Source organism: Bactrocera oleae, chromosome X (assembly GCF_042242935.1).
Source record: "Bactrocera oleae isolate idBacOlea1 chromosome X, idBacOlea1, whole genome shotgun sequence".
Lineage (NCBI taxonomy): Eukaryota > Metazoa > Arthropoda > Insecta > Diptera > Tephritidae > Bactrocera > Bactrocera oleae.
In genome coordinates, this window is record NC_091541.1 from 17,067,371 (window position 1) to 17,081,825 (window position 14,455).

The following is a 14,455-nucleotide window of genomic DNA, read 5'->3' on the forward strand; positions in this document are numbered from 1 at the left end:
ACGAGTACATTAAATTAGGGAGTGAGGTGGTAGGTAAAAATTTAATAGTTAAAAAAAACTAAAAAGTAGGAAATAATTTTTACTTACAAAGAGTTTATATTATATTATAGACGTAGCAGGTCAAACAATCAATCATGATTAATTACTTTATAAAATTAATGTTATTAAGACCATAATTTAATTCAGTGTAAAAAGCATGGGGTGCCTTTTACTATATATTCATAACTTTTTACTAAATTTTTATAACTCTACTCTCATAAATAGTTACAGATATAATGATTGTCACATTAATTAAATATATCAAGCACCCCACACTTTTTACTCTGAACTGAATTATTATTTTTAATTTTTTAGTTCGATTTATCAATTAATTATTTGGGGATATGCGGTAGTATTGAAATGTCTTACGAACTATTTCGTAATCCAGTCATTTCATCTAAAGCTACACTGTTACATGGGGTTTTCCTGCAAACTTTGAGCAATCAATAAAGATCTTACACGACTAAGTGCTTAAGCTTGTCCAGCAGCAAACAGTCGCGAGCCTGGATAAACAACTGCATGGTCAACTGTACAACCTTTCATTTTTATGATAACAAATTTATTGATCGTATTAAATTCCTTTTTTACAGTAATTTCAAAGATTTACTTCTTACCGAATTTTGTTCCGTATAAAAAATGGATTGAAATTTATGTTCTGATTATATTATATTTTTGCTTGATATACAAAAAATAGTGTACAAACCATCCCACGCTTTTCTCACAATAATACAAATATTTTTCGGTCAATATTTCATTCAGTTTATATAAGGAATTTTTTTTCTCTTTTTAGTTTAAAGTGTTTTAAAAGGGTGTTTTTTAGTTTTTTAAAACTATATTAATATATCACTTTTTAGTTTAATGTTCTTCAAATGCATGTTTTTTGGTATTTTGAACCATACCTATTATTTAGCTACACTAAGTTTTTGCACTTTCTTTAAGGATGCGTTTGAGTAAATTTGATATTGAAATGACATCATGGATTGTTGTTGCTTTTAGCTGCATAGCTTTAGGGGAATTTTTGGATAGTACATGCTTGTATTTGGATAGTACCTGTTTTTAAGTGCATAGTTTTATAGTCGTTGTACGATTTCCTCCATTTTCACGGTCGCTAAGGGCGGTAAGGCAGGGGCAACGTCCGGCGTGTTTAACGTGAGTACTTGCTGTCGACGGCCTTATCTCACGGCGCTCAAAAGCACAGCGAATCAATACAATGCGTTGATCAGCGCCCCGAAAATGCTAGGCATTTTTCAGTACCGATTGGTAGTGAGGAATGGACACTCTAAACACCTTGGTGAGGTTCGAGGCCTATCTAAAACCTCTGCCGTACTTTGGGTCCGGCACCCGGTTGCAATGCAACTCCACATTCAACTGACAAAACGTCAGTTCTTTCCGCATTTGGGTATAAACCACAACCACCACGATACTCCCCGAAGGGCCAGTCCGCACGAGTAGGTTGGAGCGAACTCCAAGGGCCCCTGCTCCCCGTGGTACCAGAATTAAGTCTCCGGTCAGACCTCGTAGCCGAAGCTACTACCAGTTGAGCCTCCATACAGCTCTGGACTGGTAACCAAAGGTTGAACCCCATACGCACATTACACTCACACACCTTTCACACAAGAAGCTAACCCTAACTCACAGTTAAACGCCTCCGCCGCCTAAACAATTCAAGCCCTTGAAGTCAACAAATATGCCAAGGAGATATTTGTTGACATTCTCCCTAACAGCATCCTGAACGTAGAACCACGCATCCTCTACACTGCGTCCTTTCCTGAACCCATACTGCCTATCCGACCACATACCCCGCGTTAGCTCCTGAAGCCGTTCCACCATAACTCTTTCCAGCACTTTTCCAAGTACTGGAAGGAGACTGATGCGCCGATAAGAACGAAGATCACTCCTAATCTTATCAGGGAACTTCAGGAGAGGAACGACCATAGCCCTTTTCCACTCCCGTGGAAAATATCCCTCCTACATGCACTTATTTTAAATGGCCTCCAAGTATTCCGGAATGAACTTCCACAAGCTTTTGCACATCTCTCCGTTCAAACCATCAAAACCTGGGGAAAAAAACATCAAACGTGTACCATTCACTCGGCTCATTCACAATGTGGAGGTTTTTAGCCACCACCCATTCACTTAATGCCTCGCCTCGACTGTGGCTTTGATATCCAGACGAATGCCGGGAACCTTACTAAGCCACATCGAGAACGAGGCATTCGCATCCAGCCCTAGGATAAATGGGCTACTACTCGCAAGTAGTAGTAGCTTATCCATTTAGCCCAGGTAGGGCTCTAGGGGCTCGCTAAATTTGCGGTACAAACTAGCTACAGTCAGCCTACCGAACTCCCCCTCTATCGCGACACATACACCCAGTTGTGAGGAATCCACAACTACACAATCGTAGTTGGGATCACTCACAACAATTGCAGCACTAGCCCCAAGGTCCGTGAAGACCCTGAAACTACCAGGAAGACCCCGAACCACACCGTTGGTGGCGTAGGGCTCCTGGAGTAAGGCAATGCTGCACCTCCCCTCAGCCATACACCCCCCCAATTCCCACATTACGGCATACGTCCTCTGGCAGTTTAACTGTATAATCCCCCCCATCAGTGCCTGGCGAGGGCGCGCTCAACAATGCCACAGTATATCGGGCAGACAGCCGACATCATAAGATGCCCAGCTGGTCTACCCTTGAATGCGCAGTTGCGGCAATGGAGTGCATTGACACAACTGGCAGCTCTGTGGTCTTCCTGACCGCACCTCTGGCAGACATCTGATTTGGCCCTGTGTGTAGGTCGAAACTCATACACCGGAAGCAGCCAGCAACGGGGCTATCCGGTCGCACCCGGAAGGAGAACCACTTGATGTAGCACCTACCTGCCTCAACCGTCATCAGAAGTGCCTCGTACTTCGAGGCAAGCTCCATCAGCCCATTCGCGGTCCCTATAGCGAAATTTTCGGCCCCAAAAACTACTTCGCTAAGGTCCGCAGAAATTTTCTTGATAGCAGCGACATGGCTCACCGCACCACCCCCGACAATAATCCCGCTCACTGTAGTAGCGTATCTTCTGCCCGCACTACTTTTACTCGCGCTCGCCTTATTTGCGCCCGTCTTTGTTACGCCCTCATCCCCACGCACGAGACCAACTTCGCTAGCGCCTGATTTCGGAGCACCCACTGTCTCCAACACTGGGACAGCCGCCGGTACCTATTGAGCAATCCTGCTCAGGACTTGCTGACACTGACCAACTGAACGCCAGATGCCCAACACAGCACTCCAAACAAGCAGTCCAGCCGGCAAACAATGCCAACAACACAGCACTAAACTGGAACTGTACGGAGAGTCCCACAACAACAACAACCACGTTGCGGTAGTACCTAAAGGTACAGTACACAATATTAAAAAATATGTACTTACCGCTATTCCACCGAAAAATGCCCAAAAAACGCGCCAATTGTGCCCTTGCACGAAAAAACACACTCGCGGTCACGTACCCGAGCACTAACAACAAAACACGAACACTCGCACAAAGCGAAATTCCGCAAGAAATTATAGTAACAATTTCTCACACACTCGACAAGCAACGGTGCTTATGCTAACGCGTAAACAAATATCGCTCAAAAGGAAATTCCGAAAAATCACCGAAAATCACCAATCGCAACGATGCGCACGCACGTCTATTCGCGTCGGAATCCAAACAACGAATGGTAAGGCAGGGGTAGTCGGTAGGAATTTGCCGACTGAAACCTTAGTCAGGGCGGAAGTGTGAGGCGGAATCGCCAGCCGTAGCGAACGCTAAGGGGTCGCCGGGGGAAAACCTCTTTTGGATTGAAGCCTCGGGTTGCACCCGCACCGATGTTTAGCGAAATCGCTAAACTCGCCAGCTCAGTAGAGCTTGGTGTGTTCGACAGCAGCAGGGGAGATGGAGCCATCTTCCATGATGAGTGAAAGCGGCTGCTATCTCCGCTCTCTTTATGAAAGTGGTCAGGGGAATCCCTGGGTTACTGCCTAGATTTGAAAGTTCCGGGTGGAACCTCTGCATACATAAACTCAAAAGGTCGGCATTCCCTTTTAAGGATGCAGTAGTCAGGGTAGGAGGAGTGTAGAAAGGAGTAAGGCCGAAATTTAAGAGATGTTACGGTACTGCAATCCATCTCTTCTCACCCAAGACTGGGGGGTGATTAGACTGGAGAGTTCCGAGGAGCCATATCGGCAAACACTGATACTCTGATACTCTTAAAATGGATATTCTCTTCAGTTTCGAGTGCCTTTTCGAGTGCGAAACTCACTCTGGTGAAGAGGAGCTTGGAGGATGAACATCCTCCAAATTAACCTCCAGCACTCAAAGGCGGCCTCCGCCGATCTATTGCTTCGTCTAGGAAGGGACGAAGCCGATGTTGTCCTTATCCAGGAACCGTGACTGAGTAGCACAGGTAGAACCAGAGCCTGTTTGATGGTCAGAAACGAACTTAACTTTAACACTGGAGAACAATGATGGCGAACTCTGCCTTGTTTCAGCCTATTCCGCACGTCGACGAGGTGGAGCCACATCCGGACCTGCTGAGGAGGGTTCTGGTAGAGGCCAGGCATTAAGGAGCCGCAGTTTTAATAGACTTGGATACCAATTCAAGGCACACCGACATTAACGCAAAAGATGAGTCACTTTTTGATTTTATTTGTGGTGTAGACCTTTCTAATTGCAATAGGGGAAACTGCCTTACCTTTGTGAAAGCTAGCAGGGCGTAAGTCCTTGAAGTAACGTTAGCTTCTAGAGAAATTACTACCTTGATTTCGAAATGGAGAGTTCTAGATGACCATTCCTTCTCTGATCATAAATATATTGGTTTCAGTTTGTACGCCTGGCGGCCGGTCTCACAAACTATAGAAGTTTCAAGAATACCAATTGGGTCCTGTATTGCAGGAAGCTCCGATCACCTCTTCAAACCGCGCCCGGCAGGAATTCGATCCTAGCTGCGAACGCGATTGATGACGAACTACTCTTGAAAGATCCTGTCCTCTGAGAACTCAGAAAAGTAAAGGAAACGCTCTTGGTGGACTTCGGATCTAACGAAGATCAGATCTTCGAGCAGAAGTGTCTTCAACAAGGTCCGTGAAAGTGGATCTAGTGACGACTGGGCGTTGTACAAGGCCGGACTGGTTCTTTACAAGTCCGAGTTGAAGAAAGCCAAGAGAGCCTCGTGAAGAGCCTTCTGCGGCAGTGTAGAGGGTTGTCACGAACTCTCACGGTTTAGGTGCATTCTTGCAAAAAATGGTACTGCAATGGAGTATCTGAGAAATGATGATAGTGGTTGGACAATTAGTAGCGAGAAGACGTTGAAGCTCACACTTAATCGCTCTGCTGAGGAAGTGCCACTGTGGGGCTTCTGGAGGGCTGTACAGTCTTCTTGGGCCTTCTGAATAGACGTCACCTTACCTAGCCATTAAAATTATTTAAGCTCTTCAAGTCCCCGGGTCCTGATGGCATTATACCGGCGCAACTACAGCGTACGCTCAAGGTATCATGCAGCTGGCTGGCTTGAAAAGTTAATAGAAGAACGCCGTAAGGAGGGGTACTCTTCCACTGCTTTGGATTTTGGTGGTAAACGACCGACATTAGAACTCGAGGAACAATGCTGTCGGGCGATAGCTTTTGCTGATGATGTGTTAGTTATGGTTGAAATATGGAAAGTACCTAAATACCGTTTGCGAGCTTACTGAAATGTATTCAAGCTCCAATCCAACTGGGCGAACATATGCGGCCTAGCCGTCAACCCAAGTAATACCAAAAGGGATTTATTTACTAGGAGGTATAAGACCCCAAACGTGCCTTTCCTCTTTTTCGGGGGTTCAAGATTTCAACCTGTTTTTAACATAAAGTACCTAGCGCTTAGCTTGGATAGAAAGCTTTACTGGAGGCCAAACATCGAGAAGAAAGTTCAGAAAGCATCAATCGCCTTATATTGCTGCAGGGGAGCTATAGGAAAAAGGTGGGGACTCTCACCAAAGGTGGTGTTATAGCTCTTCGAAACCGTAGTCGTACCAATATTGTTCTATGGTGTGTTCGTCTGGTGGAGGGCGCTTGAAAGGGCTACACTTGCTAAAAAGCTTTAGTGGTTCCAAAGAGCGGCGCTCATCGGAATATCCGGTGCACTGCGGACCACACCAACGATAGCTCTTAATGCTATATTAAATATAGCACTTATGGACAGTGACGGCGGTGCATTGCTGCGAACTGTGCTTTAAAGCTCAAGGAATCTGGACTTTTGAAAAGGTCGCAACTAGGACACGGCGAAATTCTCTCCTCCTTCAGCTACATTCCTTAAAATTTGGATCACTGTATCACATAGGCCACTCTAGGCGGCTCATATTCAGACGAGGGAGATGTGGATAGGAAGAAGCCCCTGGAAAAGAGGCGCAGTGACCTTTTTCACGCATGGGTCGAAGCTAGTTTTCTGTAAGGAGCTCTCTGTCAAAACAAGGGGAACTTCTCCCCTTGAGCAAAGTCCATCTCGCCACATCGGTAGGAGTTCTCTGGACACTGTCCAATGGGCATTCATGCGGTATGGTTTAGAATACTACCCGATGCTAGATGTCAAAGTTATATGAAGGAGGGTGAGATGGAAACATCGCGGCACTTTATCCTCCACTGTCCGGCTTTTGCTATACTGAGACTGAAACATCTCGGCAGTCACACTTTTTTATACTTAGCCCAAAGCCTTCTCAACAAGATTGTTATAAGCACAAAGTGCTTTGTCGACATGTAAGGGTCTTTTGATCCAGCCTATAGGAGTTTTTAGGTACCACAACGGACCGGCGTTTAAGCTGTCCAAGTGTGATCCTTCTTAGGATCGACATCCTAACCTAACCTAATCTTTGTTCTGTTATGATAAATTTTAGCTAATTGGATATACACAAAACTCATTAAACAGAACTTTTATGTAACAGTTTCACTGGTAAATAATAATAAATAAAATAATAATGATAATATTGTAATAAAAGCTATTTGATGCTTCTATTGATAAAATAACGTTAAACTTAGAGTTTTGAATAATTTTACAGTAAACATATTAGTCGCACCCCTACAACTACTCATTTTCATCGGCACAACACTTCTACAACATACACATCGACTTGGTTTCTCTACCAACCTCCACAGGTTTTCATTAATACGCACTAGTCGTCCACAGCATCGCTCGGTACGGAGTACTAAAAAATTATCTCTGGCCAAGAATACAATTTTATTCAAAACTTGGATTATTTGTGTCAAGCGTATAAGAATTTCAGCATATTTGACCAATTTAAAAAGAAGATAAGACAAACCGCCAGTCGGACACGTTTATGGAAACTAATTACATCTGTTCGGAGAATTCTTAACATCTTCAAACAAACAATTTAAGAAATGTGAAATGTTCTCACTTGAAAAATAATACATTTTTTATTTTAAGAACACAAACAGCTGTTCTTATGTTTCGGTACTAAAAGATCATATAGAAATTTAATTTTCCCCACGGTTCGAAAGACTGTTAAAGTTATCGTTACATACAAGTACGCCACGAAAATTATTTTATCATAGATATAACAGAGCCAACACAACCTCTATCTCAGTAGACAGTAAACCAGTATAGAAAAATTTCTAGATAAATTATAACTAAATATAATAAAAAAACTTATATTCGAAATTTTATAATATTTGAAATGCTTCTTAAAAGCTTTTTTTGAGAAGTGGCGTACTGCAGCGACTAGCACCACTTGTACGGAGTGATGTTTTGACTTTAAATTAAATTTTCTGATAAATTATTTCAGCTTTTAAGTTGCAACCAAGGGTAACAATATGTAAATCTTATGTATTTTAGTGTTGAATGAATTTTGATGTCAACCGTTGCAAAAAACTTTTGAACGACTAAAATAAAATTTGTATACTTACGTTGGCAACAATTTAAAAGCAATCATCCAGTATGTACTGTATTATTGTCTGATATTATTTGCGTATGATGAGTGTAACTGTATTATTTGGTAAGCGAATTTCTTTTGTGCGGTTGTAGGTTTGTAAAAAAACATGGTGAACAAACAGACATTTCAAGATTTGCAGGCTCTGATAGTCGAATAAAGACAAGAGAATAAAAGTACTCCCGAAAAAGGTAATACTGTCAAAAAACCACATACTACTGTTTAGTACATTATTGCTAAATTCAAAAAGACTGCTGAAGTTGTAAGACTTAATGGACGTGAAAGGTCCAAAAAAATTCGATCGCCCCAGCGAATCACACCACGAAACAAGCCAAACTTATCGAAGAGATATATTGCGAAACGTTTACTATATTCCAAGGAGTATGTCCACCGTGACAACAAATTTTGGGATTCTGTAATTTTTACAGATAAGTTTAAATTTAATTTATTTGGATCTGGTAGTCTGCGATTTGTATAGTGTAAAAAAGTCTAAGGACTGAAAGATAAATATGGTAATTATACTGTCAAATGGTGGAAGCAGGATTATGGTGTGGAGTGCAATGGGAACAAATAGCGTCGGTAACCTCGTTTTCATCATATTAAAAAATAATTTGCATCCGCAGCTTAACTCAATTTAAATGGTGAGTTCTGCTTTATTCATGATAACGACCAGAAGCATTCTGCTTTAGTGGTTAAGGAATGGTTGTTGTATAACGTGAAAAAAGTGCTGCCGCATCCTCCCCAGAGTTCAGACCTTAAACCCAGCTGTGGGCCTTAATGGTGACGAAGTTACGACAGCGCTAAGTTATAAGCAGAAATGAAGTTGAGGCAACTCTTCAGGAAATATGGGCAAATATACTATATAATATTAGACTTGTACCAAATTTGGTGCAGTTTCGAAAATGGAGTCATTTTGGATTTTTTTAATATTCATCAAGCAAAGCTGACAATAAGTCGGTGTAGCTGATAAAACCCGAATACTTAAAGCGTTGATGGAATTATTGGACCGTCTCCAAGGGGCGAGATCACAGGATGTTATTGTTTGCTTATACATACTTTATGATATCTACTACAAGTATATATTGTGTTATAACTCGACGTATCTATTGTCTAGCGGACTATGCTCTTTCATTGGCGACTACTATAAGTTCTATATATTATATATATTGACCGCGATTCCAGATAACGAAATTTTTGAACGTTTAGTATTCAATATTGATGGATTGCGATCCCTATCACAATACATATTGAATGTTAATCACATTTTGTATAACAATTTGCGATACAACGGAAAAAAGCGTTAAAAAAAATTCAAAACGTGGATTTTTATAAAATATGTGTTGTTTATTTATATTAATATGCAAATTTTCTGGTGAAGTTTTCATGATTCTTAGTATATTTTACTCCAAGTCTTTCCATGAATTTATTAACGAACGAAAAATTGAACAAATAATGAAGGAAAACCTTTGTTTAAACTCTTTCTACCAAAGAGATGGTTTATTACAAATCTGGCGCGATAAGTATTGAACGTGTAGCATTCACTCGCTATCCTTCAATCCTCAATATGGATCCCGATTCTAATATCACAATAAATATTGAAAGTGTGACAGTCGCCATTGAAAAATTCTTAGTCAAATTAAATGTTTTTGCAACTTTTCTACAAAATTAAATGTATATTAAGATCTGTAAATCAACTATAAATATAGTATTTTTTTCATGGATAAAATGATACAAAATTCTTTGAATCGAGAGAGTGCTGTCAAAGTTCACATTTTTTGAAATAAAATTTGACGGTGGTACCACTAAGGAGTATTATTCGGATATTTTCGGTTTCCGTTTTACAGAAAATATACATAATGAAAATTGGATTGAGATGCTAGATATCCTAAATGAGGGCTAAATATACGTTCATGTATATTTTAATCACAGAATCTTTTAAACATTTACTTTTAAGGCTCAATATAAAAAAATGTTTATATTTAAAACTCGGTATATACGTTGACTTTTGATTTTGCCACTCTTTCTTAAAAACAAAACTATATTAAATCTCTCCAAATAAAGATTAAAAACATACGTAAAAGTCACTAAAAAATCTGATCCCACAAATAACCCACTGATTTCGCACTTTATTTCTGCGTAATTCTTAGTGGCAGTTCGTTGTTTTGCTTTTCATCTGTTTAGTAGCTCATGAACTTTCAGTGCTGCCAAATAAACCACGAGATCATGAGCTCTCTCAAAAAGCAAAGAGAGGAGTTTCGTATCGTGTTAACCATGATTTTTATTTACTTCTTACTTAAATAATAAAATACTGAAGGCAAGAACTTGAAACATATAATATAAGAAAACAAACTTTTTTCTTTTATTGAATAAAAAGAAGTTAATATTGTTTAAAATATTTTGTAAGTTATTCAGGAATTTTTATCATTGAAACTATAGGTTTATGGGAACTTAAAAAAACAACATAAGTTTGAGACTTGATATTCTCTAAATATCTGGAAAATACCGCGTCAATGGTGGTCCCATTTTTTTTGGGGATTTTTGTTGATCATTATTTATTTTCAAATTAAGTTTTTCCGAAAGAAAAGTTGTCAACCGCTCTGATTTTTTATCAGCGGAGTTGATGTTGAAATCGTCAGCCAAGATAAGTGGAAATTTATTATCATTTTCGACCCTTCTTCAGTGTACTCTAGTAAAGTGCGATGATTAAATGCTCTACCTCGTTCAATTTTGGTTTTGGAGAAATGTAAATTGTTAGCATGACCATGCTTGTAAGTTTGCATAAGGGGTTACATGGGTTTCCTCGGGCAAAAAACGGCCTTTCTTCAATAATTTTTTTTACATATAAAAAACGAAATATTTTAATGAAATTTTTTTTATTTAAAAGATACATATTTATTATACATTTTGTTAAATTTTCAAAAGAAAAATATCAAAATGGCGGTCATTCCGGCAGTCCCTCGGAAAAAAGGTGCCTCCGCGTTGTCAGCAGAACTTCTTTCAGGATCATCAGAAGTAAAAAGGAAAAAATACGTGTTTTAGTAAAGACAATAAACTAGGTATTGGACGAAGGAAAAAAAAATGAAAATTGGATTTTTGGCAGACGTTTTTATAAAAAAATGCAAATTTCGATGAAAATTTCTCGACATTTTTTTTTTGATAGTTGTAATTAAAAAAAAAAATCCTTCGTTCAGGACGGTAAATGATATCTCGAAGACCTGTGTAAAATTTCATCAAGATCGGTTGAGTAGTTCGCGAGAAATCTTGACAACCGACTTTGAAAACATAGTTTTAAGATAAACGCGTTTAAAATTTTAAGAGACAATAAAAGTGCCTATACCTGACCTCGAGCGTCCACCTTTTCAAGGCTGTATCTCCGAAACTATTAGTCGGATCAACTTGAAAAAAAATTTTCAATTTTTTGAAAACGTGAAACCTATGTAACCCCGCGTGTTAGCGCCTAACATTTACATCGCTAACGTGCGCAATACTTATTTCAATATTCGGAGTCATAATATTATACTAGTAACATTATTTTCTTTTTTGATAAATTGCTACCCCACCTTTTGGAACAGTATCTCTTTTGAATTGAACAATATATATAATCATGTAAGTTTCGGTAAGAAGTAACAAATTTGTTTGTCTCGTAACTGAATCTTGTAAATTGTATTTGTGCCTATTAAGACTTTGGCAATTAAGTCATTATATAAATGCCATTTCTATTACTAATGAAATCTAAGACACTTTTAACTTTTGTCTGAACACTATTTAAAGACAGTCTATTGAATTCCTGCAACAAAGATGCAGTCGATGCAGCTTACCTTCGATTATGATAAAACTTGATTATGATAAAACTAGAATTATCGTTTTTTGTCGTAATATACAAATTTTCATTATTAGTCACCCGAGACAACGAGGATGTGCTTTACTATAGTCATATACTATTACCACCTTGCGACTTACACATAGCCAATAAGGCTTCCTTCACCCGACACTATTTTTTATGTGAAGTAAAAATACAATGTAAATAGGTTATTCAGTTCAAATTTTCTACATGCATTTCGTCTTTATGTTTTTAAGTTCAAAATGCAAAAACAAAAATGTATATTTTTTTTTTCATTTTTGTGATAATTTTAGTGTAAGGAGAAGTAAACATAGGCACCATTAAGTCTGCGTTCAGCTTTAAAATTAGTTACAAAAGTATTAAAAATGATAAAGAAAAATTAAATTCAATATTTTGTTGGATAGCCGCGTCATTTTAAAACCTCGCTGAATCGATTTGGCATTGATCTTACCAACTTATCTGTTTCCTCAGCTGTAATCTAGGACCATTCTTCTTTAATACGCACTAGTCGTCCACAGCATCGCTCGGTACGGAGTACTAAAAAATTATCTCTGGCCAAGAATACAATTTTATTCAAAACTTGGATTATTTGTGTCAAGCGTATAAGAATTTCAGCATATTTGACCAATTTAAAAAGAAGATAAGACAAACCGCCAGTCGAACACGTTTATGGAAACTAATTACATCTGTTCGGAGAATTCTTAACATCTTCAAACAAACAATTTAAGAAATGTGAAATGTTCTCACTTGAAAAATAATACATTTTTTATTTTAAGAACACAAACAGCTGTTCTTATGTTTCGGTACTAAAAGATCATATAGAAATTTAATTTTCCCCACGGTTCGAAAGACTGTTAAAGTTATCGTTACATACAAGTACGCCACGAAAATTATTTTATCATAGATATAACAGAGCCAACACAACCTCTATCTCAGTAGACAGTAAACCAGTATAGAAAAATTTCTAGATAAATTATAACTAAATATAATAAAAAAACTTATATTCGAAATTTTATAATATTTGAAATGCTTCTTAAAATCTTTTTTTGAGAAGTGGCGTACTGCAGCGACTAGCACCACTTGTACGGAGTGATGTTTTGACTTTAAATTAAATTTTCTGATAAATTATTTCAGCTTTTAAGTTGCAACCAAGGGTAACAATATGTAAATCTTATGTATTTTAGTGTTGAATGAATTTTGATGTCAACCGTTGCAAAAAACTTTTGAACGACTAAAATAAAATTTGTATACTTACGTTGGCAACAATTTAAAAGCAATCATCCAGTATGTACTGTATTATTGTCTGATATTATTTGCGTATGATGAGTGTAACTGTATTATTTGGTAAGCGAATTTCTTTTGTGCGGTTGTAGGTTTGTAAAAAAACATGGTGAACAAACAGACATTTCAAGATTTGCGGGCTCTGATAGTCGAATAAAGACAAGAGAATAAAAGTACTCGCGAAAAAGGTAATACTGTCAAAAAACCACATACTACTGTTTAGTACATTATTGCTAAATTCAAAAAGACTGCTGAAGTTGTAAGACTTAATGGACGTGAAAGGTCCAAAAAAATTCGATCGCCCCAGCGAATCACACCACGAAACAAGCCAAACTTATCGAAGAGATATATTGCGAAACGTTTACTATATTCCAAGGAGTATGTCCACCGTGACAACAAATTTTGGGATTCTGTAATTTTTACAGATAAGTTTAAATTTAATTTATTTGGATCTGGTAGTCTGCGATTTGTATAGTGTAAAAAAGTCTAAGGACTGAAAGATAAATATGGTAATTATACTGTCAAATGGTGGAAGCAGGATTATGGTGTGGAGTGCAATGGGAACAAATAGCGTCGGTAACCTCGTTTTCATCATATTAAAAAATAATTTGCATCCGCAGCTTAACTCAATTTAAATGGTGAGTTCTGCTTTATTCATGATAACGACCAGAAGCATTCTGCTTTAGTGGTTAAGGAATGGTTGTTGTATAACGTGAAAAAAGTGCTGCCGCATCCTCCCCAGAGTTCAGACCTTAAACCCAGCTGTGGGCCTTAATGGTGACGAAGTTACGACAGCGCTAAGTTATAAGCAGAAATGAAGTTGAGGCAACTCTTCAGGAAATATGGGCAAATATACTATATAATATTAGACTTGTACCAAATTTGGTGCAGTTTCGAAAATGGAGTCATTTTGGATTTTTTTAATATTCATCAAGCAAAGCTGACAATAAGTCGGTGTAGCTGATAAAACCCGAATACTTAAAGCGTTGATGGAATTATTGGACCGTCTCCAAGGGGCGAGATCACAGGATGTTATTGTTTGCTTATACATACTTTATGATATCTACTACAAGTATATATTGTGTTATAACTCGACGTATCTATTGTCTAGCGGACTATGCTCTTTCATTGGCGACTACTATAAGTTCTATATATTATATATATTGACCGCGATTCCAGATAACGAAATTTTTGAACGTTTAGTATTCAATATTGATGGATTGCGATCCCTATCACAATACATATTGAATGTTAATCACATTTTGTATAACAATTTGCGATACAACGGAAAAAAGCGTTAAAAAAAAATTCAAAACGTGGATTTTTATAAAATATGTGTTGTTTAT

The 14,455-nt window shown here is 38.2% G+C and overlaps 1 long non-coding RNA gene across 1 annotated transcript; it reads left to right on the forward strand.

Moving 5' to 3' along the window:
• Positions 1 to 11,837: 11,837 nt before the first annotated feature.
• Positions 11,838 to 13,138, forward strand: LOC138858160 (uncharacterized). The gene is made up of 2 exons (XR_011397379.1): positions 11,838 to 12,007; positions 12,122 to 13,138. It is a non-coding gene; the product is annotated as an uncharacterized lncRNA (long non-coding RNA).
• Positions 13,139 to 14,455: the final 1,317 nt, after the last annotated feature.